At 35.6% G+C, this 16,388-nt stretch overlaps 1 long non-coding RNA gene across 2 annotated transcripts; it reads left to right on the plus strand.

The window, feature by feature from the left end:
- The first annotated feature begins 239 nt into the window (after positions 1–239).
- On the plus strand, positions 240–9,262 carry LOC134809659 (uncharacterized). Of its 2 annotated transcripts, XR_010155915.1 has the most exons (4): positions 240–362; positions 2,982–3,189; positions 6,144–6,255; positions 9,091–9,262. It is a non-coding gene; the product is annotated as an uncharacterized LOC134809659 (long non-coding RNA). The 2 variants fall into 2 exon arrangements; XR_010155914.1 differs by lacking the exon at positions 6,144–6,255.
- Positions 9,263–16,388: the final 7,126 nt, after the last annotated feature.

Consider the following 16,388-nt stretch of genomic DNA (forward strand, 5'->3'; position numbering starts at 1 on the left):
CTTTTTTTTAAAAGATTTCATCCAAATTTTTGTTCCATCCTAATACTGTTTATCTACAAAAAGCTGCTTTACTACATAAACATGCTTCATTTTCTTATTTTTTAATGATATTCAGCTTTTTCAATTTGACTACCAAGACTTTAGATTTCCTAGTACTTTATATCATACAGGTAAGGTAATACCTACTACAATGTAATTAAAAGAGCATGTATGTAAATGTGAAGATTATAATATGGGTAATGAGTGATGTCTTTCTCTTCAAATCAAAGGAAGAAGAAATATTTTGGACATACAACATATCAACTCACAGCCAATGGGTGAAAGCAGATGTGTTAATACCAGAAGATCTGAAGACATTTAAGGTATGAAAGAAAAAAAAAGTATTTTTTTATCATGGCTTAAGTTTTAGCTTTGCAGCAATAAATTGATCATGCACTGCTAAAGTTAAATTAGCATTTAAGTTAGGGATGCGTGCTTGTATATTTGGGGAGAGTGATTGCTTACTTTTTAAATTGTACCTTTTCCTTCTGAGACCAAATTTCCCATGGCGGGGGAAATAGAGTGTATCCACTCTTGTTCACAACTTCCTCATTCTCCACAGCCTTCCTTTCTTGCTCCCCAGCACCATGCTTTGCCCCAGGGAAACAAATTGCATTATGAAGTAGGTAAATAGTAAACTGGTATTGAAACTTAGTAGAGTATAGGCAAATGTTTTGAATGCAATAATTCATATCTTAATAACACATGGAAAGCTCTATGTACACCAAGAAACATATGAGACATACATAGGCTCAATAGGAATGCTGTCTCTTAAAAAATTAAATTGATATTTTGTGTTGTATTAGGTTGGTGCAAATGTAATTGCAGCTTTTGCCATTGTGGCTTTTGCCATTGCTTTTAATGGCCAAAACCTCAATTATTTTTGCACCAACATGATATACGGAATGCGTAAGTTTGTTTATGCTGGAGTGTGAGTATAAAATGATGATACTGATTATATGTGTGGGTTATGAAGCCAATTTCATTTCTTTATAGTGATATTCCATTTATACATCCTATCACAGCCTATTGAGTTAACATTTTGACACTATTTAATTTTCATAGGCTGATATCTGTTTTTATAACTTCTCAGGTACTGAACAAGTTTCTTTTTTTATAAACTGAAGATTAAATTTTGTTTTAACTCAAAGATAAAACAAAGTAAAATGTAAAGAAAATGAATTTGAGAGTTATTCCAGGTTCTCAAGTGGATATATAATGTAATTAGCTGTTCAATAATTATAGGCCTTTGAGATCTAAGTTTAAAACCATCAATTTTTGAACCTCAAATTGATATCATTTCTGCATTTCTGATCTCCTGCTGCTATGAAAATATACAGCTATACATTAATAATTTTTACATGTATGATATTCATTATGGGAAAAGTATGTAGCAGCATACAAAGTTTTCTTATTGTTGGATATGATTTAAATTTAATATTATTTTCTAAACCAAATTATTAGACATATTTGCAAACTGAAAATCTGACCTTAAGTAATTATTAATGAACAAACAAATATATATCCCTCGTATTTTGTTTGTTTGAAATGGAGTCTTGCTCTGTCACCCAGGCTGGAGTGCAGTGATGGGATTTTGTCTCACTGCAGCTTCCACCTCCTGGTCTCAAGCAATTCTCTTGCGTTAGCCTCCCAAGCAGCTGGGACTACAGGCATGTGCCACCATGCCCAGCTAATTTTTTGTATTTTTAGTAGAGATGGGTTTTATCATATTGGCCAGGCTGGTCTCGAATCCCTGACCTCAAGTGATCCACCTCCTTGGCCTCACAAAGTGCTGGGATTACAGGTGTGAGTCACTGCACCTGACCTATCCCTCGTGTTTTGAAAAGAAAATCTATTCAGAAACTTTAAGCTGGATGAAACTGAAGGAAGTCAATTTTAATTCTTAGTATCTGGCTGGAATTTTAACCACATTTAGTGCTGTTTAATAGAACTTTCTGCCTAATGGAAATGCTTTATATCTGATGTCCAGTATGGTAGCCACTCATCACATGAGGTTATTGAACAATTGAAATTTGGCTACCATGACTGAGGGAACTAAATTTTATTTTATTTTCATTAATTTGAATTGAAATAGTCCTCTGTAGCTCATGGCTAATGTTCTGGACAGCAAATAATTAGTTATCTGTGATACAGTCAGCTATTTATACTTCTGCACTTTTGGTGTTAAGTAATAATTGCTCTTGGTAGAAACTCAAGGAATGCTAATACTTTGACATTATCTTACACTTGACCAGCAATGTGCGGTTGTTTCATTTGCTAATATTGCTTATCTCCAGAAAAGCTAGCAATTCAATTGGTGACAACAAAATTTATTTACTTTAATTGACACTTCTTTTCTCATTAAAGAAGTTACTCTTTTATGTAAGTTGAATAGAGTTTTATGTTTATTCCCTTACTTTTTTTTATTCCTATATTGTGTCTGTTTCCGTTTGCCTGATATTTTTCTTCATGTATTCAAATACTAATTTCACTAGTTAAAAAATAAGTCAGATGCAGTTACAGCTCTTGTTCTATAAGTAATGACAATACTTCTTATTTTCCTTGAAAATGAAAGAAAGAGAGCTGTAAAGATGATGACCAAGTAACAAGTTTGCAGTCAGGGACATTTTTGATAGTTAAGTGGGATGCTTGTGTTTTGCCTGATCCTGGGAGGTTTCTCTGAGACTTTAGTGGAGCAAATGTTTCCATCAGTTTTTTTTTTAATACTTTAAGTTTTAGGGCACATGTGCACAACGTGCAGGTTTGTTACATCAGTCGTATGAGCATGGGTTGAGCTTATCAAACAGGAACTTTGTTATATATTGCCTTGGTTGCTTTAAACACTTTTTCTCAATAACTACTTTGTCTTTATCAACCTTCTTTAGTTTTTTGTCTTATTAAGGAGATTGCAAACTCATAAATTAATCTTTTTCTTCCTAAAGATTATTTTTGAAGGGACTCTTTAGAGCCAGAGAAGTTTTATTGCCCTTGATCACCTCTGGGTCTATGCCTGTGGACAGACCCAATCCAGAAAGCTTTGCTCTGAAGATGAATTCCCTTGCACTAGTGGCCAGTGCGTCGCCAAAGAATCTGTCTGTGACTCTCGGCAGGACTGCTCCGATGAGAGTGATGAAGACCCAGCAACTTGCTGTAAGTGAGTGAATGGCTTACTAGTTAACATGCTCTAATTCAAGACTGTTAGTTGGATTTAAAACAGTCTTTGTTTCTATCAAGGCAAAGGTAAGTCATATGTATGAAATGTGATAAATATGCATTATTGCTCTGAAACTATTAGTACTATGCCTTCAGGGATCTCTATTTTAACTTAATGTTTTGGTGCTTGTTGCAAAATCTGCAACATCTCTCAATTTATTCTACAAATGAATAGTTGTGATTATTGTTGGCTGGGTGTGCGAATGTGTGTGCTTTGATTAAAGAGAAGATGGGTGGTAGAAGGAAACTTTTTGTACCTTTGCCTTGGAGGCATATAGTATGTGTTGCTAACTTTTATTGTGTATGCTTTTTTCCTCTCTAGTCAATCATCTTGGAAGCTGTAGCTGGGAGGGATGAGTAGGAGGAGGGTGGCCCTTCCTCCAGGGCAGCTACCATGATTGTAGAAATCACTTCAGCCATCATGGCTGCCCTGGAGGAAGGGCCGCTCTCCTCTTACTTGCCTAGAAAACACTTCAGCCAACCGGGTGCAATGGCTCACACCTGTAATCGCAGCACTCTGGGAGGCCAAGGCAGGCAGATCACGAGGTCAGGAGTTCAAGACCAGCCTGGCCAACATAGTGAAACCCCCGTCTCTACTAAAAATACAAAAAATTAGCCAGGCATGGTGGTGGACACCTGTAATCACAGCTACTTGGGAGGCTGAGGTAGGAGAACTGCCTGAACATGGGAGGTGGGGGTTGCCCTGAGCTGAGATCACGCCATTGCACTCCAGCCCAGGCGACAGTGTGAGACTCCGTCTGAAAAAAAAAAAAAAAAAAAAGAAATCACTTCAACCATGACTGGCGTTTGGGAGGGCTAAAGTGCCCCAACACCTTTCTTTCAGGCCTTTTCTGAAGAGTCTTTTATAGAAGTGATGACAAGAGATCCCATTGCTATTCAAGCGTAGTCATAGTTCAACAAAAATATAATTTAATTTACAATCCACAGGATGATTCTCATATGAGGTAACTTAGCAACTGAGATCCCTGTGTCTCTTTAGAAAACATGAATTGCAAGGATATGAATCCAATTTCTGTATCACAAACAGGTGGTTTTTAAAAGATATTAAAAATTTGACGTTTATTTTACTGCAGTGTCTTATTTTAGTGAGATGTTTTGTTGAGCAGAGGTGAAAATATTGTAATAAGATAAATGCCACCTTTTAAGTGAAAAGCTCTGTATAATTGGTTTCTCTTGGGAAGCGTGGATTTTATTAAGAGCAATGCGGAGGGACACAGGAGAGAGGAGATGAGAAAGTAAGGCTAAAATCCCCTTCTGCCATGTTCATCAACAGCAATCCAGTTAATACTTCAGACTCCTAGCTTTAAACCAAGTAATTGGCTAACCAGTGTGAGCTCAACGGAGCTTTTGGGCTGCTCTCTTCTTTTGTTCAAAACAAGCGATGTAAGAGCAATTTATTTACTCCAATGTATGTGAAGTTTCTTTCTATGTTTTATTTAAATTTTTTACAGACAATTTGCTTCATTTCTGTTGGGGAAATATTTCTTTCTAACAGTTTCTATAATTCTTAATGTCAATAACTGAAGGAAAATATATTTCCTTTCTTTCCACGTATATAATTTTTTTTTTTTTGAGACAGAGTCTTGCTCTGTCACCCAGGCTGGAGTGCAATGGCATGATCTCGGCTCACTACAACCTCCACTTCCCGGGTTCAAGTGATTCTCCTGTCTCGGCCTCCAGAGTAGCTGGGATTACAAGCATGTGCCACCACACCCAGATAATTTTTGTATTTTTAGTAATGACAGGTTTCATCATGTTGGCCAGGCTGGTCTTGAACTCCTGATCTCAGGTGATCCACCGGCCTCAGCCTCCCAAAGTGCTGGGATTACAGGCATGAGCCACTGCACCTGGGCACTTGTATATTTGGAAGCTTAGCTTTTTCCCCTCCATTATTTTCCCCGTAGTAAATCATACTTTATGTTCACCTTTAAAAAATTGTTTAGCATTTGATTTTCGACATATTTTCTCATTTATTGAAGTTTCATTGATTATGTATATGACATTTTTCCAGTTCAGTAGCTCTTGATGCCATATTCTGCTATTTTCTTTGGGTGAATGCAGGAATGGGTAATTGTGTTTCTCAACAAAAACAGTGTTACTTATTAGTCTTTTAAGTTTTTAAATAGTGTAACCTCATTTGTCCAAAGAAAACCTGTCATGTTTGCATGATTGAGATTGACTTGATATAGGGAATATGTCATAAAAATGTAGCCATATTGCATACAGTATATATGTGTATTCACGTATTTTGATACCAAAATGAGTGTTTCATGTAAATATATATACAATTATTTATGCTGTGAAATTATATAGATTTGGATTATTAGAATTGATATAAATTTACACTATTTGCTGCACTAAAGTATTTAATATATTTTTGCATATAGACACGTGCATATGTATATTCTTACAAAATAAAAGAGGCTTTCCTTTGAAATTTAAAACCATATTGAAACATTTTACACATACGAAAACATTTGTGTTTTACAAATTTGAATTTGTAATATCAAGTTTTTTTCATAAACGATTCTTCCATGTTCATGAAGCACAAGAAAAATATCTTTATATTTTTTTTATTGCACTTTAGAATGAATCTCTAGGAGGGTATAGCTTGTGCAGGCAGTTTGAATAGCACCAGGAATACTTACCAAATTCTGGAGAATGAGTAAATATGAACTCGTGAGGATTGTCAGTTGGTATTCCACAGCCGGTGTGCTTTTCCCCAAAGGCAGACTCACTCAGGTCTTCTCTCATTATCAAGTTGCTCTTACTTTTAGGTATTATTTTAATATATGGCATAACATAGCCTCCAAACCGGTGGCTTTTCAAAATCAGTTAATAAAAATGGCCTGTGTGTTTTGCTGCAACAGCAGACTCCATGGACCAGAGCATCAGCATTACCTGGGAACTTAGTGGAAATGCAGAACCTCAGGCCCTGGCCCAGCCTTACGGAACCAAAAGCTACATGGAACAAGGTCCCAGGTGATTTGTCTGCATATGAAACTTTGAGAATCACTGTACCAAAGAGGCTTCAGGAAGGAAGACAGCTAGGGGAAGAAACAGATGGCATCTAAAAAAATTGGTAAAAACTAAAGGCAAACAAGTCAGAGTTCTCTCAGGGTAGAAGCAAAAACTCTCTTTACTTTGCTAGTCCTTAAGAGCATCAATATTAATACAATATTTATAATGTGTATTTGTAATGTATATTAACACAATATTTATAATATAATCCTGTTAGAATCTAATATATTCTCATTAAATGAAATATTCCCCATTCATTTCCCATACATAGCTTTCTTTCTTATTTCACAGAGAGCTGATTAACTTCTGGAGGATTCATAAAATATTTTACTTTTCATGATCCAGAATTTTTCCCAGCTGCACAATGAAATTCTTTCTTGTCTGCTCATATGCTGTAGTGGTTAAATATGCAAGAGAAAGCTTTGTCATGATCTTAAAATATTACTTTAACTGATGAACTCTGAGTAAAATTTCTCTAAAACCAAACAATAGATTTTTGATGTTTATTAACATAATCCTGTATTAAATGAGGGCAGTTAAGATTAAAATATATCTGCACCCTCATGTTCATTGCAGCATTATTCAAAATATCCAGCCAAAACAACTGAAGTCTCTGAGAATGGATCAAACAAGTGGTGTGTGTGTGTGTGTGTGTGTGTATAAAATGTATATGTGTTCACAATGAAATATTATTCAGCAATAATGAAGAAAAAACTTGCTATTTGTTACAATGATGAGCCTGGAGGGGATTATGCAAAATGAAATAACCCAGACAGAGAAAGACAAATACAGCACGATATGACTTATACATGGAACCTAAAAAAGTTGAATTTGTAGAAACAGAGAGTAGAATGGCAGTTGTCCAGGGCTGAGGCCTGGCCGAAATGGGGAGGTGTTGGTCAAAAGATACAAATTTTCACTTACAAGATAAATAAGTTCTGGGAGTCTAGTGTACAGCCTGGTGACTATAGTTAATAACACTGTATTGTATACTTGAAATTTGCTGAGAGTAGATCTGAAATGTTCTGATCACACACACAAAAGGTAACTATATGATGAAATGATGCTAATTAGCTTTACTGTGGTAATCTTTTCTCTATGTATATGTATATCAAAACATTACATTGCATACCTTAGTTACAATTTTGTTTGTCACTTATACATCAATAAAGCTTAAAAAATTAATACATATATATGCAATATGTTTTAAAAAATCTCTATCAAAATAATTAAAATACAACATGCCAAACATGTCCAAAGATACACATTGGATCCCTGAACAGTTTATACATGAAATAGATCTAATTTTCAGACACATTCTACAACATGGATGAACCTTGAAATAAGCCAGAGACAAAAGGACACGTATTGTTTGGTCCCAGTTATATGAAGTACCTAAAGTAGGCAAACTCATAGGGACAGATAGTAAAATGGTGGTTGCCAGGGTTTGAGGGGAGGGGATATGGAAAGTGTTGCTTAATGGGGGTGGAGATTCAGTTTGGGAATGAAAAAGTTCTGGAGATGGATGGTGGTAATGGTTGTACAACAATGGGAATGTACCTAATACCATAGAAGCTTACATTAAAAATTGTTAAAATGTTACATTTATGTCATGTATATTTTACCACAATAAAATACACATTTGTATTTATATATAAAATTTCAATAACTCATATAGGAAAAAAATATATATATATAGAATCTACTTCACTGTGTTCCAAAAAAGTTGGCATGATAGATATATCTTCAAATCAAAATAGTTCAGGAAATTCCATGAAAAAGGGGTTTTTTTAGTTATAGGACTTTAAAAACAATTTCAAATGCTAATATGAATTGTGTACCTTCACAGGGGACGTTGGTATAATAGTCAAATGAAAGAAATTTAAACCAAGGATCTTGTATGATGCATTAATTTTTACTGTGATATTGTCTCCAGATGTCTTTCATGTAAAAAAAAATGTTGGGCCGGGTGTGGTGGCTCACGCCTGTAATCCCAGCATTTTGGGAGGCTGAGGCGGGTGGATCACGAGGTCAGGAGATCGAGACCATCTTTGCTAACACAGTGAAACCCCATCTCTACTAAAAATATAAAAAATTAGCCAGGCGTTGTGGTGGGCGCCTGTAGTCCCAGCTACTTGGGAGGCTGAGGCAGGAGAATGGCGTGAACCCGGGAGGTGGAGCTTGCAGTGAGCCAAGATTGCACCACTGCACTCCAGCCTGGGCCTCAGAGCGAGACTCTGCCTTAAAAAAAAAAAAAAAAAAAAAAAAAGACAAAAGATAACACCAGCTCAGTTCCGAATATCTAATTTACCTGCAATTCCAAAATGGCTAGGTATTTTTTTTTTGAGAAAGTTTTAGGATAGAATAATAAAATGCATACTGAGATGCTGACCTCAAGTTATTTGTGTGTCCAGAATTAATTTAAACTTCCCCCTTCCCAGTGGATTTTTTTCATTTAAACTACCATCTCAGCAGGTTTATACTGGGCAAGCAAATTAGTTACTCCCTGAAAAGCTTTGGAGTTCCACCTTGCATCATTAAATAAAATGGAGATGGCCAACCAGAATGAAATGTACCAGACTTACAGATGGAAGCATGTGGAAGGGTCATGCCTCACACAGCACCTGAGATATTGTGTGTCACTAGATAAAGGAAAGCTATTCCGATCATTAGAGAATATTCACTACCAAGCAGAATAATTTTGCAGGCCTCCTAAGATGATTAGCTAGCGTAGAGCAGTGTTTGCCTGCATGCTCTTCATTTCTCCTCACCTGTTTTCTCTTCTACGTGTAACAGCAAAGCATCTCGCCTGTGACTTTGAGTCGGGTTTCTGCGGTTGGGAGCCATTTCTCACAGAAGATTCACACTGGAAGCTGATGAAAGGATTGAATAATGGAGAGCACCACTTTCCTGCAGCTGATCACACAGCAAACATAAATCATGGTAGGACATTATCCTCTTTAAAAAAAATAGTTTTCTTTCTTGCATGTTGTGGAATGATGATACTGTGTATTTTCATTTCTATTCTGTAGACTGTATACATGGAACTCTGGTTTGTCTTGCTTTAAAACCTCCTGACCAAGTTAATAATTGGCGGGTAATTGAGTTCCCTGAAAGAAGCATTGTTTTAATCACCAACATGTTTGTTGTTGCAATTTTTATAAGTTGGGTTAAAGGCATAAAGAGGTGGAAAAGTTTTCTGATCATTTTCTCAAGTTGCCCAGAATCATGTACAGTAGGCTTGCCTTCTTTTTAGAGCAATCCAATTTTTTCAAAACAGGAAGAAAAATAGTCTAATCTTGTTTCTGGGAACTGAGAACAGAGATTTAGCACTATCTGTGAAATAAATTTACAAATACTTGAATGCAATTTAATCAGTCTTCGGGCTTCTTTATAATAAACAGTCTTATTCTTCCACATATATATTTTTAACCATCATTCCAGTGTTTACATATCATCTTAAAATAGAGGAACCATAACTACCTGTGGTATTCCAATAAGTGTCTGTGAAACTCCAATAAAACAGAAAGGGTTTGTTCTCTTTTCTCTTTTGTTTTGTTCACATTTATCATCGGATGTCATTCCCCATATACGTTAGCATCGTGTTAACTTTACTTTTTAAATGTATATGTTTTAAGTAAAGAGTGTCTCGCCGTGTTGCCCAGGTTGATCTCAAACTCCTGGCCTCAAGCAATCCTCTCACCTCAGCCTCCCAAAAGTGCTGGGATTACAAGAGGGAGCCACCACACCTGGCAAACCTTACAATAGCACAACTGTACTTGTACTATAGATCATCTTTCAACCTCATTGAACATTATCCTATTTGTTTCTTCTTTCAGACTTCCAAAGAATTATACCAAAAATAAGTATTGATCATATTTTTAATTACAGCCATTGGAAATTGGGGTTGGTGGTAGTGGGTGAGTGTGCTAGGGGATGGGGTGGGAAAATTCAACCATCCATCTGTTGGCTACAGCCATAAACCTAGTTAATTGTTTAACAGTGTGGTAAGTTCTTAATTTTTGCTTTTGTGCCATGACTCATTTCTTTAACATTTTGTAGCAGACAAAGTTAAGTTTAAAGTTTAAAATAGAAAGGGGACTATAAATCATTGGAACTATGTATTAACAACACATTTTCTCTAAACTCATATAATATTTTACTTCTTTTTCTCTGTTCAAGCCAATTATTAAATACATAGCATAGATGATACCTGGATGCACAAAGATGGATGCCACGATCCCTGCCTTTGAGGTGGTCTCAGTCTAGTAGCTTAAGTAGATAAGCAAGGAATTGCAATCGGTTATGAAGGATGCTTTAAGAGGGATGGAAGGTGATTCAGATGGATTCGAGATGCCTTGTTGAAGGAGATGACTCCTGAACTGAGCACTGAAAGGAAATGAAAAGTAGTCAGGAAGCCAGAAGTAAGGAATTACTGAGAGAAGACGGAACCAAAGAGAGGTGGGAGGGATCATGTCCTAATTGTAGGGAAGAATCCCCAAAGAGGGCAGATAGATGGGAGTAGTTAGGGATGAAAGACGTGTGTGATTGGACAGGGAGAAGAGAACTGATGAAACAGGAGAGGAAGGAAGGGGACTCTAGAGAGTGCTGAGGAATTGGAAATGTGTCTGCAGGATGATGGTGACCCAGGTAGTCATGTTAAAGCATGTGACCAATCAAATTTGCTCTAAAGGGCTGTTCTGTCTGAGATGAGGAGAATGGAGAGGGTAAAAGGCTGGAGTAAAAAAAACATGGATGTGCTGAAGAAATATCAGTGAGAGATGATGAAGGCCTAAGCCAAGGCAGTGATTCTCAAAGGGAAGCTGTGCGGGCAGTGTGTCATGGTGGTCTGATGTGAGCATACCATAACCAGTTAGGGAAGAGCACGGGCTGCCCAGGGTTCCGACACGATGTTGACACTGCACCCATGTCTAAATATTAGGGTGCTTCAGTTTTATTAAATAGAAAATAGAGAAAAGAAAAGTAGCTTCCCTGTGGAGTTGTCGTGAGGATTAAATGAAATAACACCTGTGAAGGTTTTTCCATGTAGTAAGAGCTCCATAAACATTAATAGATATTTGTTGTCCATTCTAATAAGAAGACTAGGAAAAACACCAGATAAGACAATTAGAAAATATGTTTGTAATTCACCTTTAGTCTTTTGCCATCTTATAATTACTACATAACTATGATTTGCATTAAAAAGATTCTAATAGAGCCCCTGTGTTAGATGTTGAAAGACCCATTCTTTTCCGGTGAGTTGAAGAATAGTGAAAGATAACAATATGACTGATAAAACTAGGGGCAGCTGGTCTCACCCAGAGTGTGAGGGACAAAAACGCAGTCTTTCTCATTTTAGAAAGGGCCAATTAAAAAAAATATATATATATATATATATATCTGGATCACGGAGTCAACATCTCTTTACCCATGATTGCCATGATCAAACCTTAAAGAGAATCAGTAGTGGTTTTAAATTGCAAGTGAGGAGGAGAGTTAAAAAAAATGAAAAAGGACCAGGAAGGGAAAGGAAAGTGAAATGGAAATTTCTGGTAGAGTCAGAGGCAGCCTAATAGTTCCGATATCTAAGAAAGTGGAGTTCTAGTTCATTTTGTTCTTACAGCCTTAAACATATAGATTGCAGCTTTTAAATCTGTCTATCTGTCTATCTATCTATCTATCTATCTATCTATCTATCTATCTATCTAAGTAGCTGAGACAGAGTCTCACTTAGTTGCTCAGGCTGGAGTGCAGTGGTGTGATCCATGCTCACTGCAAACTCCACCTCCCAGGTTCAAGCAATTCTCCTGCCTTTTCCTCCCAAGTAGCTGGGACTACAGGTGCACACCACCACGCCCAGCTGGTTTTTTGTTTTTGTATTTTTAGTAGAGCCAGAGGTTTCACCGTGTTGACCAGGCTGGATATGTTGATATTATGTAGTTTTTGTGTGTATGTGTGTAATTAAGCCTCGAATTTCCTTCCTGTCTTTTTTGCTTCGTTTCTACCTTCCTATTCCTACTCTGTTAAATTTCCATCGAAATAGGCAACTCATGTTAATTATGTTCCACTTTTATCTATGTTCATATAGTCACACACAGATATATATATATATAGTAGATACATACATATTCAAAATTATATGTGTTTCTGTGATTGTTTGTTTTTTAAGAAATATATTATCTTGTAACTATTGTCCCTATCTTCTTACTAAAGATAGCTTATGGCAGTTGCTCCAAGTCATCAAATACTATCTATTTTTTTTCATTTTTTATGATAAAGTATTGGTTAAATGTAAACTTCAACCATTTTAGTGTACAGTTCACTGAGTTCTGACATACATACACAATTGTGTAACCATCACAAAAATGAAGATATAAAACAATTCTATTCCTGCCCAACACATTGTTCTGTGCCATTATGTACTCAATAATTCTCCCACCTCCCACCACTGACACCAATGATCTGATTTCTAGCCCTAGTGTATGCCTGTTCCAGAATGTCTTGAAAATGGAATCATATCATATGTAGCATTTTGATTCTGCCTTCTTTCAATTAGCATAAAGGACTTGAGACTCATCCATGTCGCTGGCTTCAGCCACAATTCCTTCCTTTTTCACTGCTGAATCGTTGGGTCCATTGTGTGGATGAGCTACATTTCATTTATCCACTAACCAGCTGAAGGACACTTAGATTGTTTCCAAATATTGTCAAATATGAGTAAAAACACCATTAAATTTGCATACGTGTTTTTGTCTGGACATAAGTGTTTATTTGGTTTGAGTTCTCTATCCAATGCCTATGTCTGTTTTTGTTTTTGTTTTTGTTTTTGTTTTTGCACTCTGGTTGGTGAGAGAACTCTACCATTCCTGACTTTCTGTGACCTTCGGGAAATGTTCCAGCTATTCATTTCAGGTGTTTTTACCCCCAGACTCAGGTAGTTTTCTCCAATCCATGCACACGATCGGTCCTTACATGGCAATTTAGGGGGGACTGTCTGCAGATCTCGGGAGCTTGCTGTCTTTTCAAAGCTCCAGTACCTGAAAGGGGCAGCTGGCACTCTGTCTTATGAATTCTACCCATGTGGGTCTCCCCAAAGCACCGACTCTATCTGTTTCAACTTGAGGAGACTACCACACTCCTGTGTTTCCCCTCTGCACAGGCACCTGGAAACTCTGTCTAGGCAGTAAGCTGTGGGAATTACAGGACTTAACTCATTTGTTTCCCCTCTCTCAGAGATCACTATCCTGTGATCTATCACTATCTTACATTCCCATTGTCCTATATTTGACAGTCCATGCTAAATATGCTTTTTTTCTAATATTTTTCTTTTGCTCGTTTAAGACAGAAGATAAAACCCAGTCTGTGATACTGGATTCATGTTTGTTTATTTGGCTAAATTTATTTGATTTGGATATACCATAATGTATCTAGCTATTCCCCTATCCAGTGACATCAATATCATGACGATGTTTCAAATTTATTCTTGTACACATTTCCTCCTGTAGGATACTTTCGATTTTATGCAATAGATAATAACTAGGAGTGAGCCTTCTATATTTTTTAAGCAAGATATGTATTTATATTTTCAATAAACATTTATAGATTCATTTACCCTAAAACTTAATACTTCAATTTTTAGTGACAAAATGGGACTACTTTTTCCTATTTTCCTACCAGCAAGAGGCATTATAATTCTCTATAAAAATTGCCAATTAATGGGTGTACAACGATTTCTCATATGTAATATTTATTTGCATTTAACTGAAAAATATTTTTTTCAAATGTTTCCAATGTCTCAATTTATTTGGATTCTTTAATTTTACTAAGTAATATTTTACAGCTTTCGGGGTAGAGATTTTGAAAATCTTTTGCTAGTATTTTCCTAGGTTTTTGTGTTACTTTTAAAGAACTTCTGATTTTGATTATTGCTGACATATAGAAATGCATTTTTATAGAAAATATTGACCTTGTATCCAGTGGCCTTGCTAATTTTATTTATCATAGCTAGGAACTTATACATATATATTTTATTTTCTAGGATCACAATTATTTTGTCTGCAAATAATGGCAATTTTATTTCCTTTTTTCTAAATATTAACAGTTCTATCTTCCTTTTGTTGTTTTATGTACTGGACAGAATTTCTAGAATGTGTTGAATAGAACTGGTGGTAGCTGCTAGACTTGTCTTATTTCTCTCTCAGAGGAAAAGTTGTCAATAGTTGAACCTTAAGTGCCATGCTTACTGAAAAATTGTATTCTTTATCAGATAAAAATGTTCCCTTCTATTCAAGAGTGTGCTTTTTAAAAATTTAAGAAATTGAATGTATGTTGAAAGTTTTCAGTATTTTTCAGCATCTATTATGATATGATTGTCAGATTATCTTTTTTGTCTGTAAGGTAAATTGATTTTTTAAATATTAAACCCCTCTTGCACTCCTGAACCAAACCTAACTGGAGTAATTTTATTTATTATTCATTTCTTTATTCTATATGGTAATGCTTGTTTATAACTTTTGCATTTGTGAAAGTTATAGAGACTGGCCTCTCACGTTCTTAAGACATGTAAGGTGTTACTTCTAGGCCAGTGCATTAACAAGGTACCTGTTTTGCAGAAGGTGAGGTCGAGCCAGATGTGAACACTTTAACCCAGGGAGACTATTCACTCTGTCCTTTAATTTTTATATTGTGCTGGTCACATAGCCACTCTGGGGTATGTGGGTGTGTAAGAGTTTTACAATAAACAATTCTGATTACCAGAAGTAAACTCCTTGCCATGACCAGGAATAAAACTGGTAAATTCCACATTTCTCTAACTTGGCTCATTGTTTAGAGCAGGCTGATAGGAAGATAAATCAAGGGACGTGTTCCTAGAAGTCCCTGGGCTTGTGGTCAGAGTTTAGACTCTCTATACCCCTTACCTGCACATATTAATTTTAACGCAATATTGTCAACTTTATAAATATTTGGTTAAAATTATCATAGGATAGCATTTAGCTTCCAAATCAATGGTCAGTAACTTCATATTTTAATTCTATCATCTTTCCATCTAGAAACATGTTATCTCTTTTCATCTAACCAGAGAGTTTGCAGTCTTTCACAAAGTTTTGTAATGTTCTTCATATAAATCGTGTCCCTTTTCTGTTAAATTTATTCCTACATTAAAAAAATTAATTTTGCTATCAGGAGTTGGACATTTCTTGCTGTTTATGTATCTGGAAACTTACTGCTAAGATAAGATAAGTAATTGTGTAATATATCTGTTTCCATTTAGCTTACCAAATTTTCTAAATGATACTATAATTATAAAAAATGGAATACTTTGGCTTTCTATTTTTACAATTATATTATTGGTAAAACATGGGAAATTTACTTCTCTTTTTCTATAATGTCTACGAGATATTTTATTTCCTTGACTTCTACACTCACCAGACCTTTAAGATAATATTAGTCTAAGATTATAAATATTGCCTAATATTATCTCTAATTGATAGTTGTGACAGAAATATGTCATTTCCCATTTTAATTAATATTGTTTTATCATTTGCCATTTAGAATGCTATTTATTTTGAGGTTGTTCACTAGTCTTTATTTAATTATTTCCTTTTATTTTATTAAGATTTGTGACTTGAAATTGTTCACTGGTTTTTCATAGTCTTTTCAACATTTAGATAGGATTCTATGACTTGACACTTTCATTTGTTGTTGTAACTGAATATGGAGACCGAGCTCCTAAATTAAACCAAACCTACATTCTTGGAAGGCTCAGATTAATCAAGACACACTATTTTTGGATAACAATTTCAAATTTATTCGACATCATTTTAATTAGAATATTTGTTCCTATGCTCACAAGTGAGATTGCTCTCTAGAGTTTTAAATTTTGTCCTATTTTCATCCATTTTATTAAAAATTAAAGATATTCTGGCAACCTAATATGAATCAGGGAGCTCTCCATATTTTTCTAAGATCTGAGGTTTCTCGAATAATGTTGCAAATATTTGTTTTTTAAAAATTAAATAGGGAGCCAGATGCAGTGGCTCATGCCTGAAATCCCAGCACTTTGAAGGCCCAAGGCAGGAGGATTGCTTGAGGCC

This window comes from Pan troglodytes, chromosome 23 (genome assembly GCF_028858775.2).
Source record: "Pan troglodytes isolate AG18354 chromosome 23, NHGRI_mPanTro3-v2.0_pri, whole genome shotgun sequence".
Lineage (NCBI taxonomy): Eukaryota > Metazoa > Chordata > Mammalia > Primates > Hominidae > Pan > Pan troglodytes.